We start from the raw sequence: 17,527 nt of genomic DNA, 5'->3' as shown, positions 1-17,527 counted from the left end.
AGGAGCAGCTGCTTAATGGGTTTGAGGTTTCCTTTTGGGGTGACAGAAAATGTTCTGCAACTCAACAGTGGTGGAGGTTGCACAACACTGCAGATGTTGCTCATGGTATAAAAAATATACCTCGGGTTTTCTCCAGAAGAGGAACCACTGCTATTGAGCCAAGCCACGTAGCCCACCAATGGGTTCAGGGGTCAGCTGTGAGTAGTAGAGAAGGAGCCGTAAAGTGGAAATGACTCTTCCCACTGAAACGACTGAAAACCACACAGTCCTCTCAGATAGTGTAAAGAACACACTATTTTGAAAGATAACCAGAGGATTTCTAAACTATATTACTTAGTAGTACACTACAGGTGTGTGTTGTGATGGTAGAATACAAGTTGAAAACTAAATGATATGTTTTTTTCCCCTTCAAATCTATTTTTCTGTGACTATGATGAAGTCAGGTTGGATGTGTTGATGGAGCATTCTGGTAGCCTGAACTAAGGCTGGGGAAGGAAGCTGACTTGCAATATTTAAAGCTTGGATCTGGCAGGACCCTGTAACCATTTGGATAATCTAGAATTACCCTTGGCCAGTGACGTGAGTGAACACTACTGTGGGGGGGGGGTGGTGCGGCGGTTTCCCTCAGATGTTGTCTTAGTGTATTTCTTACAACGACCCTATGAGGGGACTCAGTGGAACCAGGGTTTGAACCAAGTATGTTTCCCTGTGAAGTCCGCTAAATCCTACTGTGTCTGGGAGGCTGTGTGAGCCCTTGAATCAGAAAGGGAGGGATTGGCTGGGGGAGGGAGCTGCTGGTGCCCCAGGCGTTCCACTGACCCTTGCTGAGCCAACATCTCTTACTGTGCCTGAATATCTGGTGTGGCTTTGGGAGACGTGGCTGACAAACTCATCTTGCAACCTTCTACAACCTTGACAGTTTATCTATCCTGCTGATAACAAAATGAGACAGAACTGTACTGCTGAGTGAAAGCTCTAGAATTGGCTTGCTTGTCAAGTTTCTCCTCACACTTGCCATCCCCACTTCATTTCCTGACTTGTAAATAGGCAGGATGAGAGCAGGTGACTGACGAGTTTGATAACCAGAGAACTCTGCTGTGCTCAGCATATCCTGTTATTGTGAATCTCAAGTCCTGCTTTGGCATCGACTATCCTATTTTCCCCTCTTTTTTTCTGGCTTACTCGGAAGATCACGAACCTTGGAACCAGCACTGGATTCAAATTCCAGTCCTGACACCAAACTTGTTTCTATTTTGCCTGAAGAGAAGTAGAAATATTGAACTCAGTGTTGTTTTTCTTTTTGTAAGTTGGCTCCATGCCCAGCGTGGAGCCTAACATGGGGCTTGAACTCACAACCCCAAGATCAAGACCTGAGCCGAGATCAAGAGCCCGACGCTTAACCGACTGAGCCATGCAGGAACCCCTCAGAGTCATTCTTGAAGACTAACGTGAGATCATGGAAAAGGACTCAGCTCTTTTCCTGACTTTCAGTAGGCATTCAAGAAATTATCTTTCTTCTCTTCTCTGCACCCCTTTGCCCCCCAGCCCACCCCCAACTGTTTTAATTTTAGCACAAAACCCCACCTAAGCATTTGACCATGGGAAGGTCTCCATAGGTTGTGGTGCTCAGGGTGGAGGGAGTGGGGTAAGCCGGGGGAGTCTGGGAAGTCATGAGGAATACAATGCAGCTGGGAAGGGCGGGGAGGGAGCAGGGCCCCGTCTCTCCCTCACTGATTGGAGCAGGAAAGTTGCAGACCTCTAAAGCACATTCCACCTTTTCTCTCCCCTCTTCCAAAGTGCACTCCCTGCCCAGAAGCCCCAGCTTGGGCCTCAGTTAGCACAAGTTACTCTACAGGCTTGCCCTAATTCTTTCCTTCCCTCCGGTGTTAAGACTGAGGGCAGGTGGGGCCCAGACTTGGGCGAAATGATAAAACATGGACTTAGTTCCTGGGGCAACCAATATCCTGAACTGGGTCCTTTCGGTCGTTAGGATTAGCTTTCCTTCCAGTGCCCTGATGTCTCTACCTTCCCCTCCAAACACACACATCTACTCCCAGACCTCAGCTTCCAGGAAGTATGTGGGTCAAGTCAGCCCCACCCCAGTCCTGCCACAGTGTGTTAGGACATGGCTGCCCAAGAAATGCCCAGCAGAGCAGAGCCAGCAGTAGAGTCAACAATGACTCCTTGCCTTCGTTTATTAACCTGAATAAAGGGAGTAATCTTGGTACTTGAGTGGAAAGTTAAGTCCCTTGTCCAAGGTCATACAATTAGTGGTCAATGAAGACACCAACCCAGGAAGTTTAATTCTACATCCAGGGCTTTTAACATTCACAAATGCAGACTAGGATATAACATGACTTGAAGTCAAGTGCTGAGGTCTGGATTTGGGGTCATGACACAGGAGTCAATAGTTAGAGGGATGCAATCAGTATCTTTTGAGTGAAACTAGTTATTTGCACTTCTTTATAATCAGAGGATGTGGGTTGGGGTATATATTGGTGTAGCCATCTTTGGAAAATATAATTTGCCCCAACATATTTGAGGATGTTACAGAAATTAGGACCTTTATATAAAATACTAAAATTTATTCTACTAATAAAAAGTAAAACCCGCAAAATTTCTTTCTTATTCTAGGTTCTACTTATATACCTTCAAAGCATTATCTATCTAGAGGGCGGGGGTGACCCCAAAGCCATAGTCCTTATGTACGGAGAAATTTAAAAGACCACATTAAAAGCTTCTACTTTTAAATGTACATGTTCTCCCAGGTAAAGGACATATTCCAACCCCTTAGCTGATGTTTAAAAACCGAGAGGGGAAAATTACTTTCAACCGTAAGGTTTAGAGAGAGAAGCCAAACCCTTTGGATTTCCCCACATGTAGGTGTGGTCCCAATAATGAGTGAACTCGACCATGTGGTGGTCCCCAGAGTGTCTCAGATTTTGCTGGGCAAGGCCTGCACTCTCTGAACATAACTGTCACCTTCTTCTGGATATTGCTGCCTGGCAACCTGCCAAGCACGTTCCTGAGCGACATACAGACACTTCTTACGGCATAGGCTGTTATGACCAGCACCCGAACAAAAGTGGGGGCTCCAAAGTGATTCCTCCCCATTGAGATAGGTATGATTGAGCACATATCTTTGCCTGTGGACTGGAGAAACACACCGATTAACTGGCACGGACGTGGAAACATGAAACAATGTTATCATCAGAAAATAATTTGTTCTGACCACAAAGATGGTGAAAGTCAATTCAAAAACATAATGCAGTGTGGTTGAAAGAAGAATATAATAATATCAGTCAATTATTGAGCGCTCTGCACAGGGTATTTTATTTAATTTTGACAAGGAGCCCTATAAACTGGATGTTAAAATGATCTCCACGTTTATGGGTGGAGCAGTGGAGGCTTTGAAGGTTGCAATAACCTGCCCACAGTCACTCAGATGGTCAGTGGCAAAGCTGGAACTCCAATCCAGACCGTCTAACTCCGACGTTCACATTCTTCACTGCGAAACAATGCTCTGGGCCCTCCGCTTGGCCATAACTCCTCTGCAGCCTGGTTGAGTTCATAGCATCACCTCCGCATTGGTCACCAAACTCGGGAGTTATCTTTCACGAGGCTCCCTCCATTTCCCTCACATCCACTATTTGTTTAACATGTGGACTTAGGCTCTCCCACGTGCCAGATAGTGTGGACAGAAGGGGAACGAGGCAGTAACAATTCCTGCCTGAGTTAAGCTGATTTTCTCTGGGGCTTTTAAAATTCGGAACCAGAAAGAGTAAATATCCGTCTCATTCTGGTGGTGAAAGAGGGAGATGCCAGGCTGGGGAGCCTCTTGCAGCCATGTCTCCTGTTGTGTGGAAAAATCTGGAGGCAAGTAAACTGATATTCAGGGAGAAGCAGAAGTGAGAGATGGTCCTGGCAGAGTGTCCAAGATTCTGTTTCTGGCTGTTCTTGAGACCATTTGTACACTGCACGCATGTTAGCCTTTTGATGATTTTCACTTTCTCCCTCAGCTGGTTAGAGTTGTGTTTCTGTTTCTTGCAACTAACCCGTTCTTGAATGATACAAACCAAAACTAAAAGACATCCACAGGCTCACCCCCAGAGATAAGCTGTTTTCACGTTGTGGTCTGTATTCTCAAAATAGCTCCTCTTAGGGCACTTGCCCAGCTTGCCAAGAGTCTCTTCCTGGCCACGGCCCCTGATTCACAAGACCTCTCGTTGCCATGACGATACTACTTGGCTGGGCCCACTTGGCTATAGTTTATTAATCCAAACCGTCATTCCTGTCCCAAGTTGGGCCAGCCAGAAATTCTCTCTTAAAATTTTTCATTTGGACTATTAAGATGTATATGGTCTATTTCAGGAATTTCTATCTTCCAAGTGCAGCCTCTGATCTTGCTACTCATGACACCAGACTCGAGGCCTCTTTGTATGCCTTCCTCAAGAAAATCCATTTAACAGAACATTAATGATCAATGTGGAGTCTACTAAATATTTGCTAAGAAAGACAGAGGAGTGGGTTTCCACCACACACCAAAGTACAAGCCAATCAATAAGCCCCCAGTCCCGGCTGGGCTGAGCCACCTCCACTGGCCTCATCTGCTTCATGTTTCTCCATATGGGTCTGAGTCCTGATGGGGTTTTTAAATATTTGTTTCATAGTTAAAAGTCAGTTCTCTAGATCTGTACTTCCACTCAAGCTCTTACCCAAGGCCTTGGTGATCAAGAAATGTGGGTGCCCAAGAGGAGGAGCTAGGGTCCAGGGTTGCCCTTATTAATATCGTTGTGGGATTATTGGGCTCTGGAAATATGCTACTTCCCCTCCTTGGCTGGGACAGGTGGACCTTCTGACTTATAAAGGATCTTTAACCTCACAGCGGCCTACTGGCAGCTCCAAATGGGTTCAAGGAGACCAAGGAAGACAGTTGCATTTGAAAGCTGAATGCCATGACTGTCCTGGATCAGACTCAAGGCATGTGTTGTCTTATCTCATCCCTCACTGAGCAGTGAAACCCCTCTGCCTGCACTACCATCCTATCAAGCATTGTTCTTTGCAAAGTTCTTCCACATAGCCTGCCTTTTTCCTCTAACAATTCTGTGGGGTAAGTGATTATGTTCAATTTACAGAAAAGACAAAATCAGAAATCATACAACTAAAACAGAAAAGATGGGACTAGATAAGAAACTGAATGGATTAGCCTGGTGCAAAATTGTTTAGCTTTTTCCCAAGCAATATTTATGATCTTTTACCCCACCCCCATCCCTGTTTGCTTTCTCCTGTAACAAAGTCTTTATAGTTCAGTATTTTCCAGGTCAAACACTGGGCTCTACGCCCTTTAGTCTCCAGGTTCTCCCAGCTTATTTTACAGTTAGGCTTTCTTGCAAGGCTTAACAGTGGGGCTGTGGGTCAGCTTGAACAGAGACAAGGTCAACACTACTTGAAAGGAGTGGGCATTGTGCCTTGAGGTTTGCAGTGTAACCTTGAATTTTTTTGCATTGTTAGAGAAATGGGTTGAAAAGTCTTGCCAAGCCTTAAGGGCCAACGTCCTTGTTCTAAGGAAATTTCACTGTTTCAGGGCTGTTGAAGTGAGGAGTTGAGGTCTCAGGGTGTGATGGGGTGTGGTGTGTGGCAGGGAGCTTGGCAGAGAGAGATTTGTGTATTTCATTGAGCTCTTCATAATCATTAGCACACAGAAATTTATGGTATTTGTTGATGATTTCTAAATCTTCATGTCCCTAAATAAATCCTTTTAAAACTCGGGATAAATCTTATTATTTGTGTTGCCTTAGTATTATTTTTAAATAACTAGATAACCAAAGAAACAGCTCTTGGATTTAGTTATCTGTTCTGTCCAATTTTGTTTCCTAATTAATTTCTACCTTTATCTTTATTATTTTGATTGTCTTAATTTCTTTCCAGTGGATTTTATTTAAACCTCTGTCATTAAATGTTAACACATTATTGTTATTTTGTCTGGTTAAAAAAAAAGCATTTTTAAATGGAAGCATCTCATTAGTTTTTTTTAAACAAGAAAATATTTTAATTTAATAACAGAATCACCATCCATACATAACAAGGTACTGAGTGGCATTTTTCCTATTACTTTGGAACCGTGGCTAAAACTGAGGGCAAATGGAGCTAACTAAGCACCACATTTCTAAGTTTAAAAACTTCCGGAAGTTGGGGTCAGATGCCTCACAGATGGCTCTGTGACATATGGAAGAATAAATCTGGCCCTGCAACTAACCTCAGTCTCCCAACCCTAGGTCAGTACAGGGAAAGGCCTGAGAAGCACAAGGAGGTTGACACGTCTTTGAGAAAGGAGTGATCCTAAGTAGAGGCTCTCCTCACACCCTTCTGAGGAGGAAGGAGCCACTGACCCTTTCATTGGCAAGGTGGTTCAAAATAATCACTTTTAAAGATCAAGAATGGAGGATTGGCATTTTATTCCCTGCTTGGATGTATGCTTACCAGTGGAGAAGCCTACATTCTCAACATTTTGTGTGGTAGAAGTTTCCCATGGGAAGAGTGAGCACTGACCGAGGAAGGCCATTGGGCTTGAGCCTTCCGTCTGGTACCCTACCAATAGGGCCATCACCCAGACAAGGAATCCCAGGAGATGGGAGCTCTCCCTCAGGGGTTAGGGAATGGTGGAAGAGATCACACTCAGGCCAGAAAGCTTATGTCACAGAACAAGCCGGGGGCGGGGCTGTTTTTTGTAGGGCTTTCAAAAGACCTACCCTGCAAAAGAGCTAGCATTTTGGATGGTGCCTTAGTTTCCTGGGATTGCCTTAACAAAGTCCTACAAATTATGTGGCTCGAACAACAAGAACTCATTATCTCATGGTCCTAGAGGCCAGAAGTCCAATATCAAGGTGTCTACAGGTTGGTTGCTTTGTGGGCTGTGAGAAAGAATCTGCTCCATGCCCCTCTCCTAACTTTGGGCGATTTGCTGGCAAATTGTATAATTCCTTGGCTTGTAAGATGCATCACTCCAATATCTGTCTTCACTTTTACATGGCATCCTCACTGTCTTCACATCATCTTCCCTCTGTGCAAGTCTGTCTCTGTGTCCAAATGTCCCCTTTTTATAAAGACACTGGTCATGTTGGATTAGGGACTACCCTAATGATCTTATTTCAACTTGATTACCTCTCTAAAGGCCTATTTTTTTTCTTCCAAGATTTTATTTAAATTCAAGTTAGTTAACAAATAGTGTAGTATTAGTTTCAGGAGTAAAATTTAGTGATTCATCACTTACATATAACAACCAGTGCTCATTACAACATGTGCCCTCCTTAATGCCCGTCACCCATCGAGCCCACCCCCACCCATCTCCCCTCCAGCAACCCTCAGTTTGTTTCCTATAGTTAAGAGTCTCTTATTGTTTGCCTCCCTCTCTATTTTTATCTTATTTTATTTTTCTTTCCCTTTCCCTATGTTCATCTATTTTGTTTCTTAAATTCCATATATGAGTGAAGTCATACGAAGTCTTGAAGACCAAGAAAGTCCAAGTCTTTCTTGGACTGACTTATTTCGCTTAGCATAATATCCTCTAGTTCCAACCATGTCATTGCAAATGGCAAGATTTCATTCTTTTTGATGGCTGAGTAATATTCCTGCGTGTGTGTGTGTGTATGTGTGTGTACACCGTATCTTCTTTATCCATTCATTAGTCAACGGACATTGGGGCTCTTTCCATAATTTGGCTATTATGGACATTGCTGCTATAAACATGGGGCTGCATGTGTCCTTTCGAATCACTATGTTTGTATCCTTTGGATAAATACCCAGTAGTGCAATTGCTGGATCATAGGGTAGTTCTATTTTTTAACTTTTTGGGGAACCTCCATACTATTTTCCAGAGTGGCTGCACCAGTTTGCATTCCCATCAAGAGTGCAAAAGTGTTCCCGTTTCTCCACATCCTCACCAGCATCTGCTGTTTCCTGAGTTGTTCATTTTAGCCATTCTGACTGGTGTGAGGTGGTATCTCATTGTGGTTTTGATTTGTATTTCCCTGATGATGAAGGATGTTAAGCATTTTTTCTTGTATCTATTAGCCATTTGTATGTCTTCCTTGGAGAAATGTCTGTTCATGTCTTCTGCCCATTTCTTTTTTTTTAAAGATTTTATTTATTTATTTGACAGAGAGAGATACAGCGAGAGAGGGAACACAAGCAGGGGGAGTGGGAGAGGGAGAAGCAGGCTCCCCTCAGAGCAGGGAGCTTGATGTGGGACTCGATCCCAGGACCTGGGATCATGACCTGAGCCGAAGGCAGTTGCTTAACTGACTGAGCCACCCAGGCGCCCCTCTTCTACCCATTCCTTAACTGGATTACTAATTTCTGGAGTGTTGAGTTTGTTAAGTTCTTTATAGATCTTGGATACTAACTCTTTATCTGATAAGACATTTGCAAATATCTTCTCCCATTCTGTAGGTTGCCTTTTAGTTTTGTTGATTGTTTCCTTTGCTGTGCAGATTTTTATCTTGATGAAGTCCCAATAGTTCATTTTTTGGAAGCATCTCATTAGTTTTTATAAGTTCTATTTTATAAATAGTCTGTAATAGTATTTTAATGTTGGGCAGCACGGGAGTCTTTTCTAGTTTCCAATTGGTAGATATTAAAAATCAGGATGGAATGTTAGTGAAACTTGCCAGTAATATTTATATCTGGGATTGCAGAAATGCATAAATCATCCTCATCCAGTCACTCTATACTTCTTGGAGATTCCCACAGAGCTTTACAGAAGAAACATGAATCAAATGGGAATCAAAGCACCATTTTATTAATAGCTGAGCCAGTTCATAATAATGTTCATTGAAAAGCTCTGGAGAAGCTAGAATGGAGGACAGAACTCGGGGTCAAGCCCAACAGAGACCCTGCTCTAAATCCTGGGAGCACATATTCAGGCATCAGCCTGGGAGAGCTGGCTGGGCTCCACGAGGGGCCCTGATGGTGCCCACCTGGGCATCAGTGGTCCTAGCTGTGCAGAATTGGAGACAGGCAAAGAAGTGAGCAGAGCTCAACAGCCACCTGGCTTAGGGGAAGAGTGTGGGGGAGGAAGAGGGTGGACAGAGAAGCATGTGACTTGGGGAGAAGAACTAAAATTTCCCTTCTCCTATAGTTGAGGTTTTATTTTTGTGTTGTAGTTTTGTTATTAATGTCTCCTTACGCTCTGTGGTCAGAGAATATGGTCTGAAAAAGTTCTGTGTTTCAGAACCTGAGATTTTCTTGCTGGGCTGTTTCTCTGTGTGAATTTTTCCCAGACATTTAAAAAGAAACAATTTTATACATATTTAATGTATATCTATGAATTCAAACTTGTATGTATTATTGGACATTTTTATAAACTTATTTGTTGTCCGTTTGATTGGTGATAGACCAATAAGAACAGTTACAATCGTGTATTTAGAAAATCAGAACATGATAAGCTTTAATATTTCTTCCCTGCATCTTTTACCTTTTATTCATATAAAATGATTCTCTTTGTCTCGTCAAAGGCTTAGCCCTTGAATTCCACTTTTCTGCTGTGAATATTGCCAGGCTTTTATGTGTTTGCTTGATGTATCTTTACCCACATTTTATTTAAACTTTTCTGAGTGTTCTGCATTAACTATGTCTTAATCTGAAACTTTTGTGTTACTTCTGTTACATTGTTTTGTATTTTTTTGTGTTAAAAAATATTTCTTTCTGTTTCAATTCTTTTCTTCTTCTTTCCAGCCTACCCTCCTCTGGCAATCTCCCCCTCCCCCATTTCACTAACTGAAATAGACACTTCAGTAATTGTTTGTAGATTCATAGAGCTGCGCAACCGCTATCACAGTCCAATTTTAGAACTTTCTCATCATTCCCCTTTTCTGTGAAATTCACACAAGTGAAATCATAGAAGATATAGTCTTTTGTCTCTGGCTTTTTTGCACTTAACATCGTGTTTTTGAAGTCTTTTGAGCACATCATTTCATGGAGCATTATTTCGTTCCTGTAATTGCTAAATAGTATTGCCTTATGTGGATACACCACATTTTACTGTTCTACTCACCACTGGGCAGACAGGCTTTTGGCCGTCATGAATAATGTCACCATGACTATTGTACAATCACTTGTGTGACCATATTTTCATTTCCCTTGGGTAGATTCTCAGGAGTGGACTCTGTGGTAAGATTTATGGTAAGAGTCTGCCTGACTTTATTTTTTGCTTATGAAAACACAAGTAGATCAGTAGATCATTTTTATCAGACACAACTGGTCTTCCTATTTCTCTCCATTCCCTTTTTTTCCAAACTGAGAAAGGTATCTTTTATGTAATTGGATATATCCATATAAAGTGGTTGCTTTAATTCAGACCATTTGGGGCCCCAGTGTTTTTAGTTTTAATTTGTTTTACTGAGATGGGGTATATTCACTATGTTGTGCAACCATCACCACTATCTAATTCCAGAATATTTCCATCATCCCAGAAAGAGACCCCATACCTATTAGCAGTCAGTCCCAATTCCTCCCTCGCCTGTCCCCTGAAAACCACACTAACCTACTTTCTATCTCTATGGATTTGCCTATTCTGGACATTTTATAAATACGGAATCATATAATATGTGGCTTTTGTGTCTGGCTTCTTTCACTTAACAGAGCATGTTGGATGTTTTAAGAAATAGTGTATACCAGTTTACATTCCAGATCAGCAGTATATGAGGGTTCCAGTTCCTTTAGATAGTGCTTTAATGATTGCAACTCTTGTTATTCCTATGAAATCAAAACAGAAGAGATGTGCCTGACTCAGTAGTAAACACTTCCCTCTGTCCTGGGTCAGTATGGCATGGACAAAGAGATGGTAGAAGGAGACTTAGCCTAATCCCATGGTTGGTGACTTTGTTTTGGGCCTTCTCATGAGGTGGGAACACTCTGGTCTCATTTCCTTCCTGTGCTTCCTTGAGCCTTCGGTAAAGTCTTTCTAGCTCTTCCCACATTCCAGGTCTGAATTGAAGTGAGGAGAGAAATTGTACATTGGCTGATTTAGGAAAGATTTAGGAAATGTAAAAAGACAATATGAGATAGCATCACTCTCCAGGATGACTTCCTCTTGCTTTTCTTTTTTTCCTGGAAGGAATGAACGGTGCTTTGCAGCTGAACTTGCAAAAATCCTCTGTGATTTATTTGATGATATGAATTAGTCGGAAGAGAGAACACCTGTAATTCTAATAACCACCGTTCATCCCTGCCCCACGCTGTCCCAGAGCCAGTCCTGTGGCTTACATCTCGGGAAAACTGAGGCAGCACGGTGTTGCAGGAAGAATTCTGAGTTTAGCAGCCAGATTTTGTTTTGGGAGCTAGCTTTGTCAGGCCCCTTGGGGAGATACTTCACTCAATGTCATTGCTACTGAAGTTAGTTATGACAGGTGTTAGAAGAACAAATATAACCCAGCAGAGAGAGGAAGGGTGTTAAAACTGGTTTGCTAAAGAAAACAAATAAACAAAATGAAAGTTATGCCAAAACTTATTTCTTAAGTCTTCTGTTTTGGGCCCTAGAGCAAATAATAAAGACAAGTTGGATGGGTTTCTTCACAAGTTGAAAGACCAAATGTCTCTGATACAAAAATATAGTGACAATATCCTTGAATATACGTCAGTGGATTTTCCAAAAACTCACCCCACTTTTTCAGCTATCAGCTGTTGCCTAGGGCTCTTGGATGTGTCTTCCTAGGGAACAGTCCAGGCCCTATTTAATCATTGTTTCCCTTTCTTACTTATTCTGTAGGTTTGGGTAGAAAGAGCAGTTTGAGAATATGCTCAGGAACCCAGTGCAAATAACAACATATGGCATGAAAAATAATTACATATTCAGAAGACTACTTTCTTTGTGGAAAGCACTGAGTTGGGAAGGAGGGTGGGCCTTCTCTCGTAACTGCAAGTCAATTCAAATCAACTCCCATGTATTTAAATAAATTTATAAATGTGTTTTTTTTAAAGATTTATTTATTTATTTGAAAGAGAGAGAATGCGAGAGAAAGAAAGCACATGAGAGGGGGGAGGGTCGGAGGGAGAAGCAGTCTCCCTGCTGAGCAGGGAGCCTGATGCGGGACTCGATCCCGGGACTCCAGGATCATGACCTGAGCTGAAGGCAGTCGCTTAACCAACTGAGCCACCCAGGCACCCTATAAATGTGTTTTTAAGAGTTTGTATCTCTCCAGCAATTTTGTGGGGACTTTCCTCCTAAGGCTGTTATTATACATAATGATTTGCAGAAATATTTATTTATAAGGAAGAAAAGGTCAGTTTTAAAGCTGTAAGTCAGGCAGTTCTAAATTATGTTCTATTGGGTGTCTGGGTGGCTCAGTGGTTAAGGTCTGCCTTCGGCTCAGGTCACGGTCCCCAGGTCCTGGGATCGAGCCCCGCATCGGGCTCCCTGCTCAGCGGGAAACCTGCTTCTCCCTCTCCCACTCCCCCTGCTTGTGTTCCCTCTCTTGCTGACTCTTTCTGTCAAATGAATAAATAAAATCTTAAAAAAAAAAACACTTGTGTTCCTGCTTTCGCGATCTCTTGTGTTCCTGCCTTTGCGATCTCTCTCTCTGTCAAATAAATAAAATCTTTTAAAAAATAAAATAAAATAAATTGTGTTCTATTATCTTGAACATCAATCCGTTAGCATTTTTCAAGTGATATTTCTGGGGATTTGTATCATTAAAGGTGGCTAATGGCATCTGGTTCAACATCTCTTTCTTTAAGCAGTGTTCTTCCCTGTGATCTAGAACATTTGAGAGCCTCCAGGAGCATGGCAAGTGAGCATACATAATATTTAATGGGAGTCAGACAAATGTTCTGGTGAAGGAAAATTGTCTAGAGGTTGTATTGCTTGGTTCAACAGCTGTTTTTATTACTTATCATTTATATTATTTGATTCATCCTCACAACTGATTGTGATAAATACCACAAACTCATGAAGGATATGTAGGAATAATTCTGTAAGTTTGCCTCGAACAAATCTTCATTCTATCAAATGTTGCATTCATCCAAATCAGATTCTCATATAGCGTAACAAAGAGTGTCTGATACTTGAAAAATTAATATAAAAAAAGAAACTATGGTGACATGCATTTCCCATTTACCTTTTTTTGCCTATTGGGAATAAAGATTATTTGCAGAGAAGGTCTCCAGTTAGCTGCCTGGAACTTTCTTTCTAATCTTATCAATCAGAAATAAAATGCATAAATTTGGGCGCCTGGGTGGCTCAGTTGGTTAAGCGACTGCCTTCGGCTCAGGTCATGATCCTGGAGTCCCAAGATTGAGTCCCACATCAGGCTCCCTGCTCGGCGGGGAGTCTGCTTCTCCCTCTGACCCTCCCCCCCTCATGTGCTCTCTCTCTTATTCTCTCTCTCAAATAAATAAATAAAATCTTAAAAAAAACAAAAAAATTTAGTTACTAGCCTCGAGCAAAATCATTAAAAAAATAAAATGCAAAAATTAAAACAGTAAATCAATTTATTTTTAATATTCAAAAATTTCAAGGTTATGAACGATGGGTTTTGTCTACTTTTGATGACATAACACACTGGCGATTTCGTTCATTTTAGTATGTGCTTGATCCCCAGCTAAACTCAACATAACATGTCGTTGAAGTTTTTTGTTTAAAATTATGATTTTGCGGGGCTCCCGGGTGGCTCAGTCAGTTGAGCATCTGACTCTTCATTTTGGCTCAGGTCATGATCTCAGGGTCATGGGATTGAACCCCACACATGCTTGGGATTCTCCCTCTCTCTCTCTCCCTCTGCCTTTCCCCCTGCCCCAGCTTGTGCATGCTCTCTCGCTCTCTCTCAAAAAATTATTTTTGTTTTTTTTAAAGATTTTATTTATTTATTTGAGAGAGAGAGAGAGAGAAACAGCATGAGAGGGGAGAGGGTCAGAGGGAGAAGCAGGCTCCCTGCTGAGCCGGGAGCCCGATGTGGGACTCAATCCCAGGACTCCGGGATCATGACCTGAGCCGAAGGCAGTCACTTAACCAACTGAGCCACCCAGGTGCCCCAAAAATTATTTTTGTATATAATCAAAGAAATTCAGGGGCACCTGGGTGGCTCAGTCGGTTAAGTGTCTGCCTTCAGCTCGGGTCATGATCCTAGCATCCTGGGATCAAACCTCACATCGGGCTCCCTGCTCAGCAGGGAGCCTGCTTCTCCCTCTCCCTCTGCTTCTCCCCTCTCCCTCTGCTTCTCCCCTCTCCCCTCTGCTTGTGCTCACTCTCACTCTTTCTCTCTCTGTCAAATAAATAAATAAATAAAATCTTTAAAAAAAGAAATTCAGAGTATGTCATTTGTTAAATAAGAGAAAATAAGAGTTTTGCCTTTACATATTATGAAAATTATCAGACTGTATTAAAAGGAACTTATACTACACTGATAAGGTATCAATCTAAAATTATTTGAAAGTTAAAATTACTTCTTTATTATATACCATGCAAAAATGATGTTTTTTAATTCCTAAGAAATGGGGAAAATATATAATTAATAGAATGCATTAAATGAAATTTATAACTATATATAAAGAGCTATAAATATATAAAAAACTACATATAGCTCTTTTTCGTGGTGCCTCGGAGGCAGTAGGCTGCTTCAGGATGAAGCTGAATATCTCTTTCCCAGCTACTGGCTGCCAGAAACTCATTGAAGTGGACGATGAACTCAAACCTCATACCTTTTATGAGAAGCGTATGGCCACAGAAGTTGCTGCTGATGCTCTGGGTGAAGAATGGAAGGGTTATGTTGTCCGAATCCGTGGTGGCAATGACAAACAAGGCTTCCCCATGAAGCGGGGTGTCTTGACCCATGGCCGTGTCCTCCTGCTGCTGAGTAAGGGGCATTCCTGCTATAGACCAAGGCGGACTGGAGAGAGAAAGCACGAATCTGTTCGGGGTTGCACTGTGGATGCCAATCTCGGTGTTCTCAACTTGGTCATTGTTAACAAAGGGGAGAAGGATATTCCTGGACTCACTGATACTACTGTGCTTCGTCGCCTGGGGCCCAAAAGAGCCAGCAGAATCCGCAAACTTTTCAGTCTCTCTAAAGAAGATCATGTCCACCAGTATGTTGTGAGAAAGCTCCAAAGAAGGTAAGAAACCCAGAACCAAAGCGCCTAAGATTCGGCGTCTTGTCATTCCACATGTCCTCCATCACAAACGTCGGCGTGTTGCTTTGAAGAAGCAGCGCACTCAGAAAAATAAGGAAGAAGCTGCAGAATATGTTAAACTTTTGGCCAAGAGAATGAAGGAGGCCAAAGAAAAACGCCAGGAACAGATTTGCCAAGAGACCGAGGCTGTTCCCTCTGGGAGCTTCTACCTCTAAGTCTGAGTCCAGTCACAAATGAGATTTTCTAAGAGGGACAAGTAAATAAGATCAGACATAAAAAAAAAAACCCTACATATATATGTATACAAATAGATGATGATAGATACGTAGGTAGATAGATAGATAGATAGATGATAGATATAGATCTAAAAGAAATACCTTTTACTGAAAATCACTTGTGAATACATATCTATGTTTGATGAGGAGAAATGGAAGAGAGGAGAGGAGTGAAGTAATGGTGGAAACAAATCCTTATTTTATATTACTAAACCATTGTCCTACACATCTCCTTTAGTAAATCCTTGTGGTCCCACATAGAAAATTTATTTCTTCTCCAGGTTTCTCTACCACCTTCCCCAAGAGTATGGGATATGAGGCTCTGCCCCAAATACCCCACCCTTTTTGTCTAGGACTAACTCCTACTTGAGAAGTTAAGGGTTTGGTGGCGGTGATAACTCCTCTAGACCTTTCAAGGGTCAAGAGAGTAGGCCTGAATATTGGGTGGCTCATCCTCTTTCTCACATTAGCTTCTTTTTTCTTCTACCACCTTCAGGAAGCTGACTCACATGGGCAAGCAGGCAGAATGTTCCCAGAGTCAGACAGACCGCTAATGTGCATTGTATTGGGCACCTGCGTGGCTCAGTTGGTTAAGCGACTGCCTTCGGCTCAGGTCATGATCCTGGAGTCCCGGGATCGAGTCCCACATCGGGCTCCCTGCTTGGCAGGGAGTCTGTTCCGTCCTCTGACCCTCCCCCCTCTCATGTGCTCTCTCTCTCTCATTCTCTGTCTCTCAAATAAATAAATAAATAAAATCTTTAAAAACTATATGCATTGTATCACCAAAGAGTAAACAGCTGTCTTTGACATACGGGCAGGGGTGTACCATGTTGGCATGGAACTTGGGCTGGTTTCCTGACATGAATCTCTTGACATGCTCTCTTGACTCTCAGACTAATTTTATTTCCCCACTCTCTGGGTTCTACAGTTTCAGAGTTGGCCTCCTGCTTTTATTTGTCTAGATTAAGTATCTGTTCATGAAAGCAGTCATTATGCAAGTGGCTAGTCCTTCCCCTTACCCACTATCCTGTGTCAGGCCCCAGATGTCTGGTATGAGAGAGGAAACGGGTGCCATCTCAATCTAGACTCTGTGGGAGCAGAGTCCAACATTTCAGTTCCTTTCTGGTTTCCTGAGACAGCCTTGCCCCTGCTACGACTACCAGGCATGCCTCAACTCTGGCACGGCCAGCTATGAGATCTCAGTATGGGTGCGGTGAACCTTGAAATGGTCATTGTTCTTATACTCAATGCATAAAGGTTACTCCAGTTTCTAAAGTCTTAGAAAAATGTCTCTTTCAAAACCAAGCAGTGGGGGATGCCTGGGTGGCTCAGGCGGTTAAGCGTCTGCCTTTGGCTCATGTCATGATCTCAGGGTCCTGGGATCGAGCTCCACATCGGGCTCCCTGTTTGGCGGGGAGCCTGCTTCTCCCTCTCCCCCCTGCTCATGCTCTCTCTCTTACTATCTCTCTCTCTCTCAAATAAATAAATAAAATCTTAAAAAAACAAAACAACCAAGCAGTGGTCCCTATAACCTTGCTAGGAAGTTTTGTTTTTTCTAATCCACAGGCTTGCTACATGTTTCGTGGTCCCCTGACGGTGAAAAATCATGAATGTGTCAATTTTTCATGGTATTGAGTTCCCTTTGCCTTGAGGGCTGGCTCTTGGAGGGCCCATAAAAGAATCCCTTTACCCGGCTACTTGAATGACATGTTATAGCCTAGGGGAGCTAAATAAAGGACCCAATAATGGGAACAGCATGGCAGCCTGAAAAAATCACTTACTATCTATAATAAAGGTAAAGTCAGTTCCAAATGGACCACAAAAGCCAAAGATTATTCTTGCAATTGATTGTATAGTTAAACATGTATGACATGTATAACTGACTATAAAACCTGTATCTGGCCTTATTTTACTTTTTTATGTGTTATGGTCAGTCTTCTTTGCTAAAGTATAGGCTCTGTGAGGGAAGAGATTGTTTCTTTTCTTTACAATTTTGTCATCTCTGCCTCCTGCATACTAGGTGGTCAGTAACCAATATTGAACAGTAGGAAAAAAAAGTGGTCTAGTCAAAATTTTACTTTTCTTCCATTTTTTAAAATTTAAATTCAATTAATTAACCTATAATGTAT

At 42.2% G+C, this 17,527-nt stretch overlaps 1 pseudogene; it reads left to right on the top strand.

The window, feature by feature from the left end:
* The first annotated feature begins 14,614 nt into the window (after window positions 1–14,614).
* Window positions 14,615–15,360, top strand: LOC114213586 (small ribosomal subunit protein eS6 pseudogene; annotated as a pseudogene).
* Window positions 15,361–17,527: the final 2,167 nt, after the last annotated feature.

This window comes from Eumetopias jubatus, unplaced genomic scaffold (assembly GCF_037043125.1).
Source record: "Eumetopias jubatus isolate StellerSeaLion01/CBP00866 unplaced genomic scaffold, mEumJub1_p1.0 scaffold_15, whole genome shotgun sequence".
Taxonomy (NCBI): domain Eukaryota; kingdom Metazoa; phylum Chordata; class Mammalia; order Carnivora; family Otariidae; genus Eumetopias; species Eumetopias jubatus.
The sequence above is the reverse complement of the archived record's forward strand: the minus strand, read 5'-3'. Positions and strand labels throughout refer to the sequence as shown.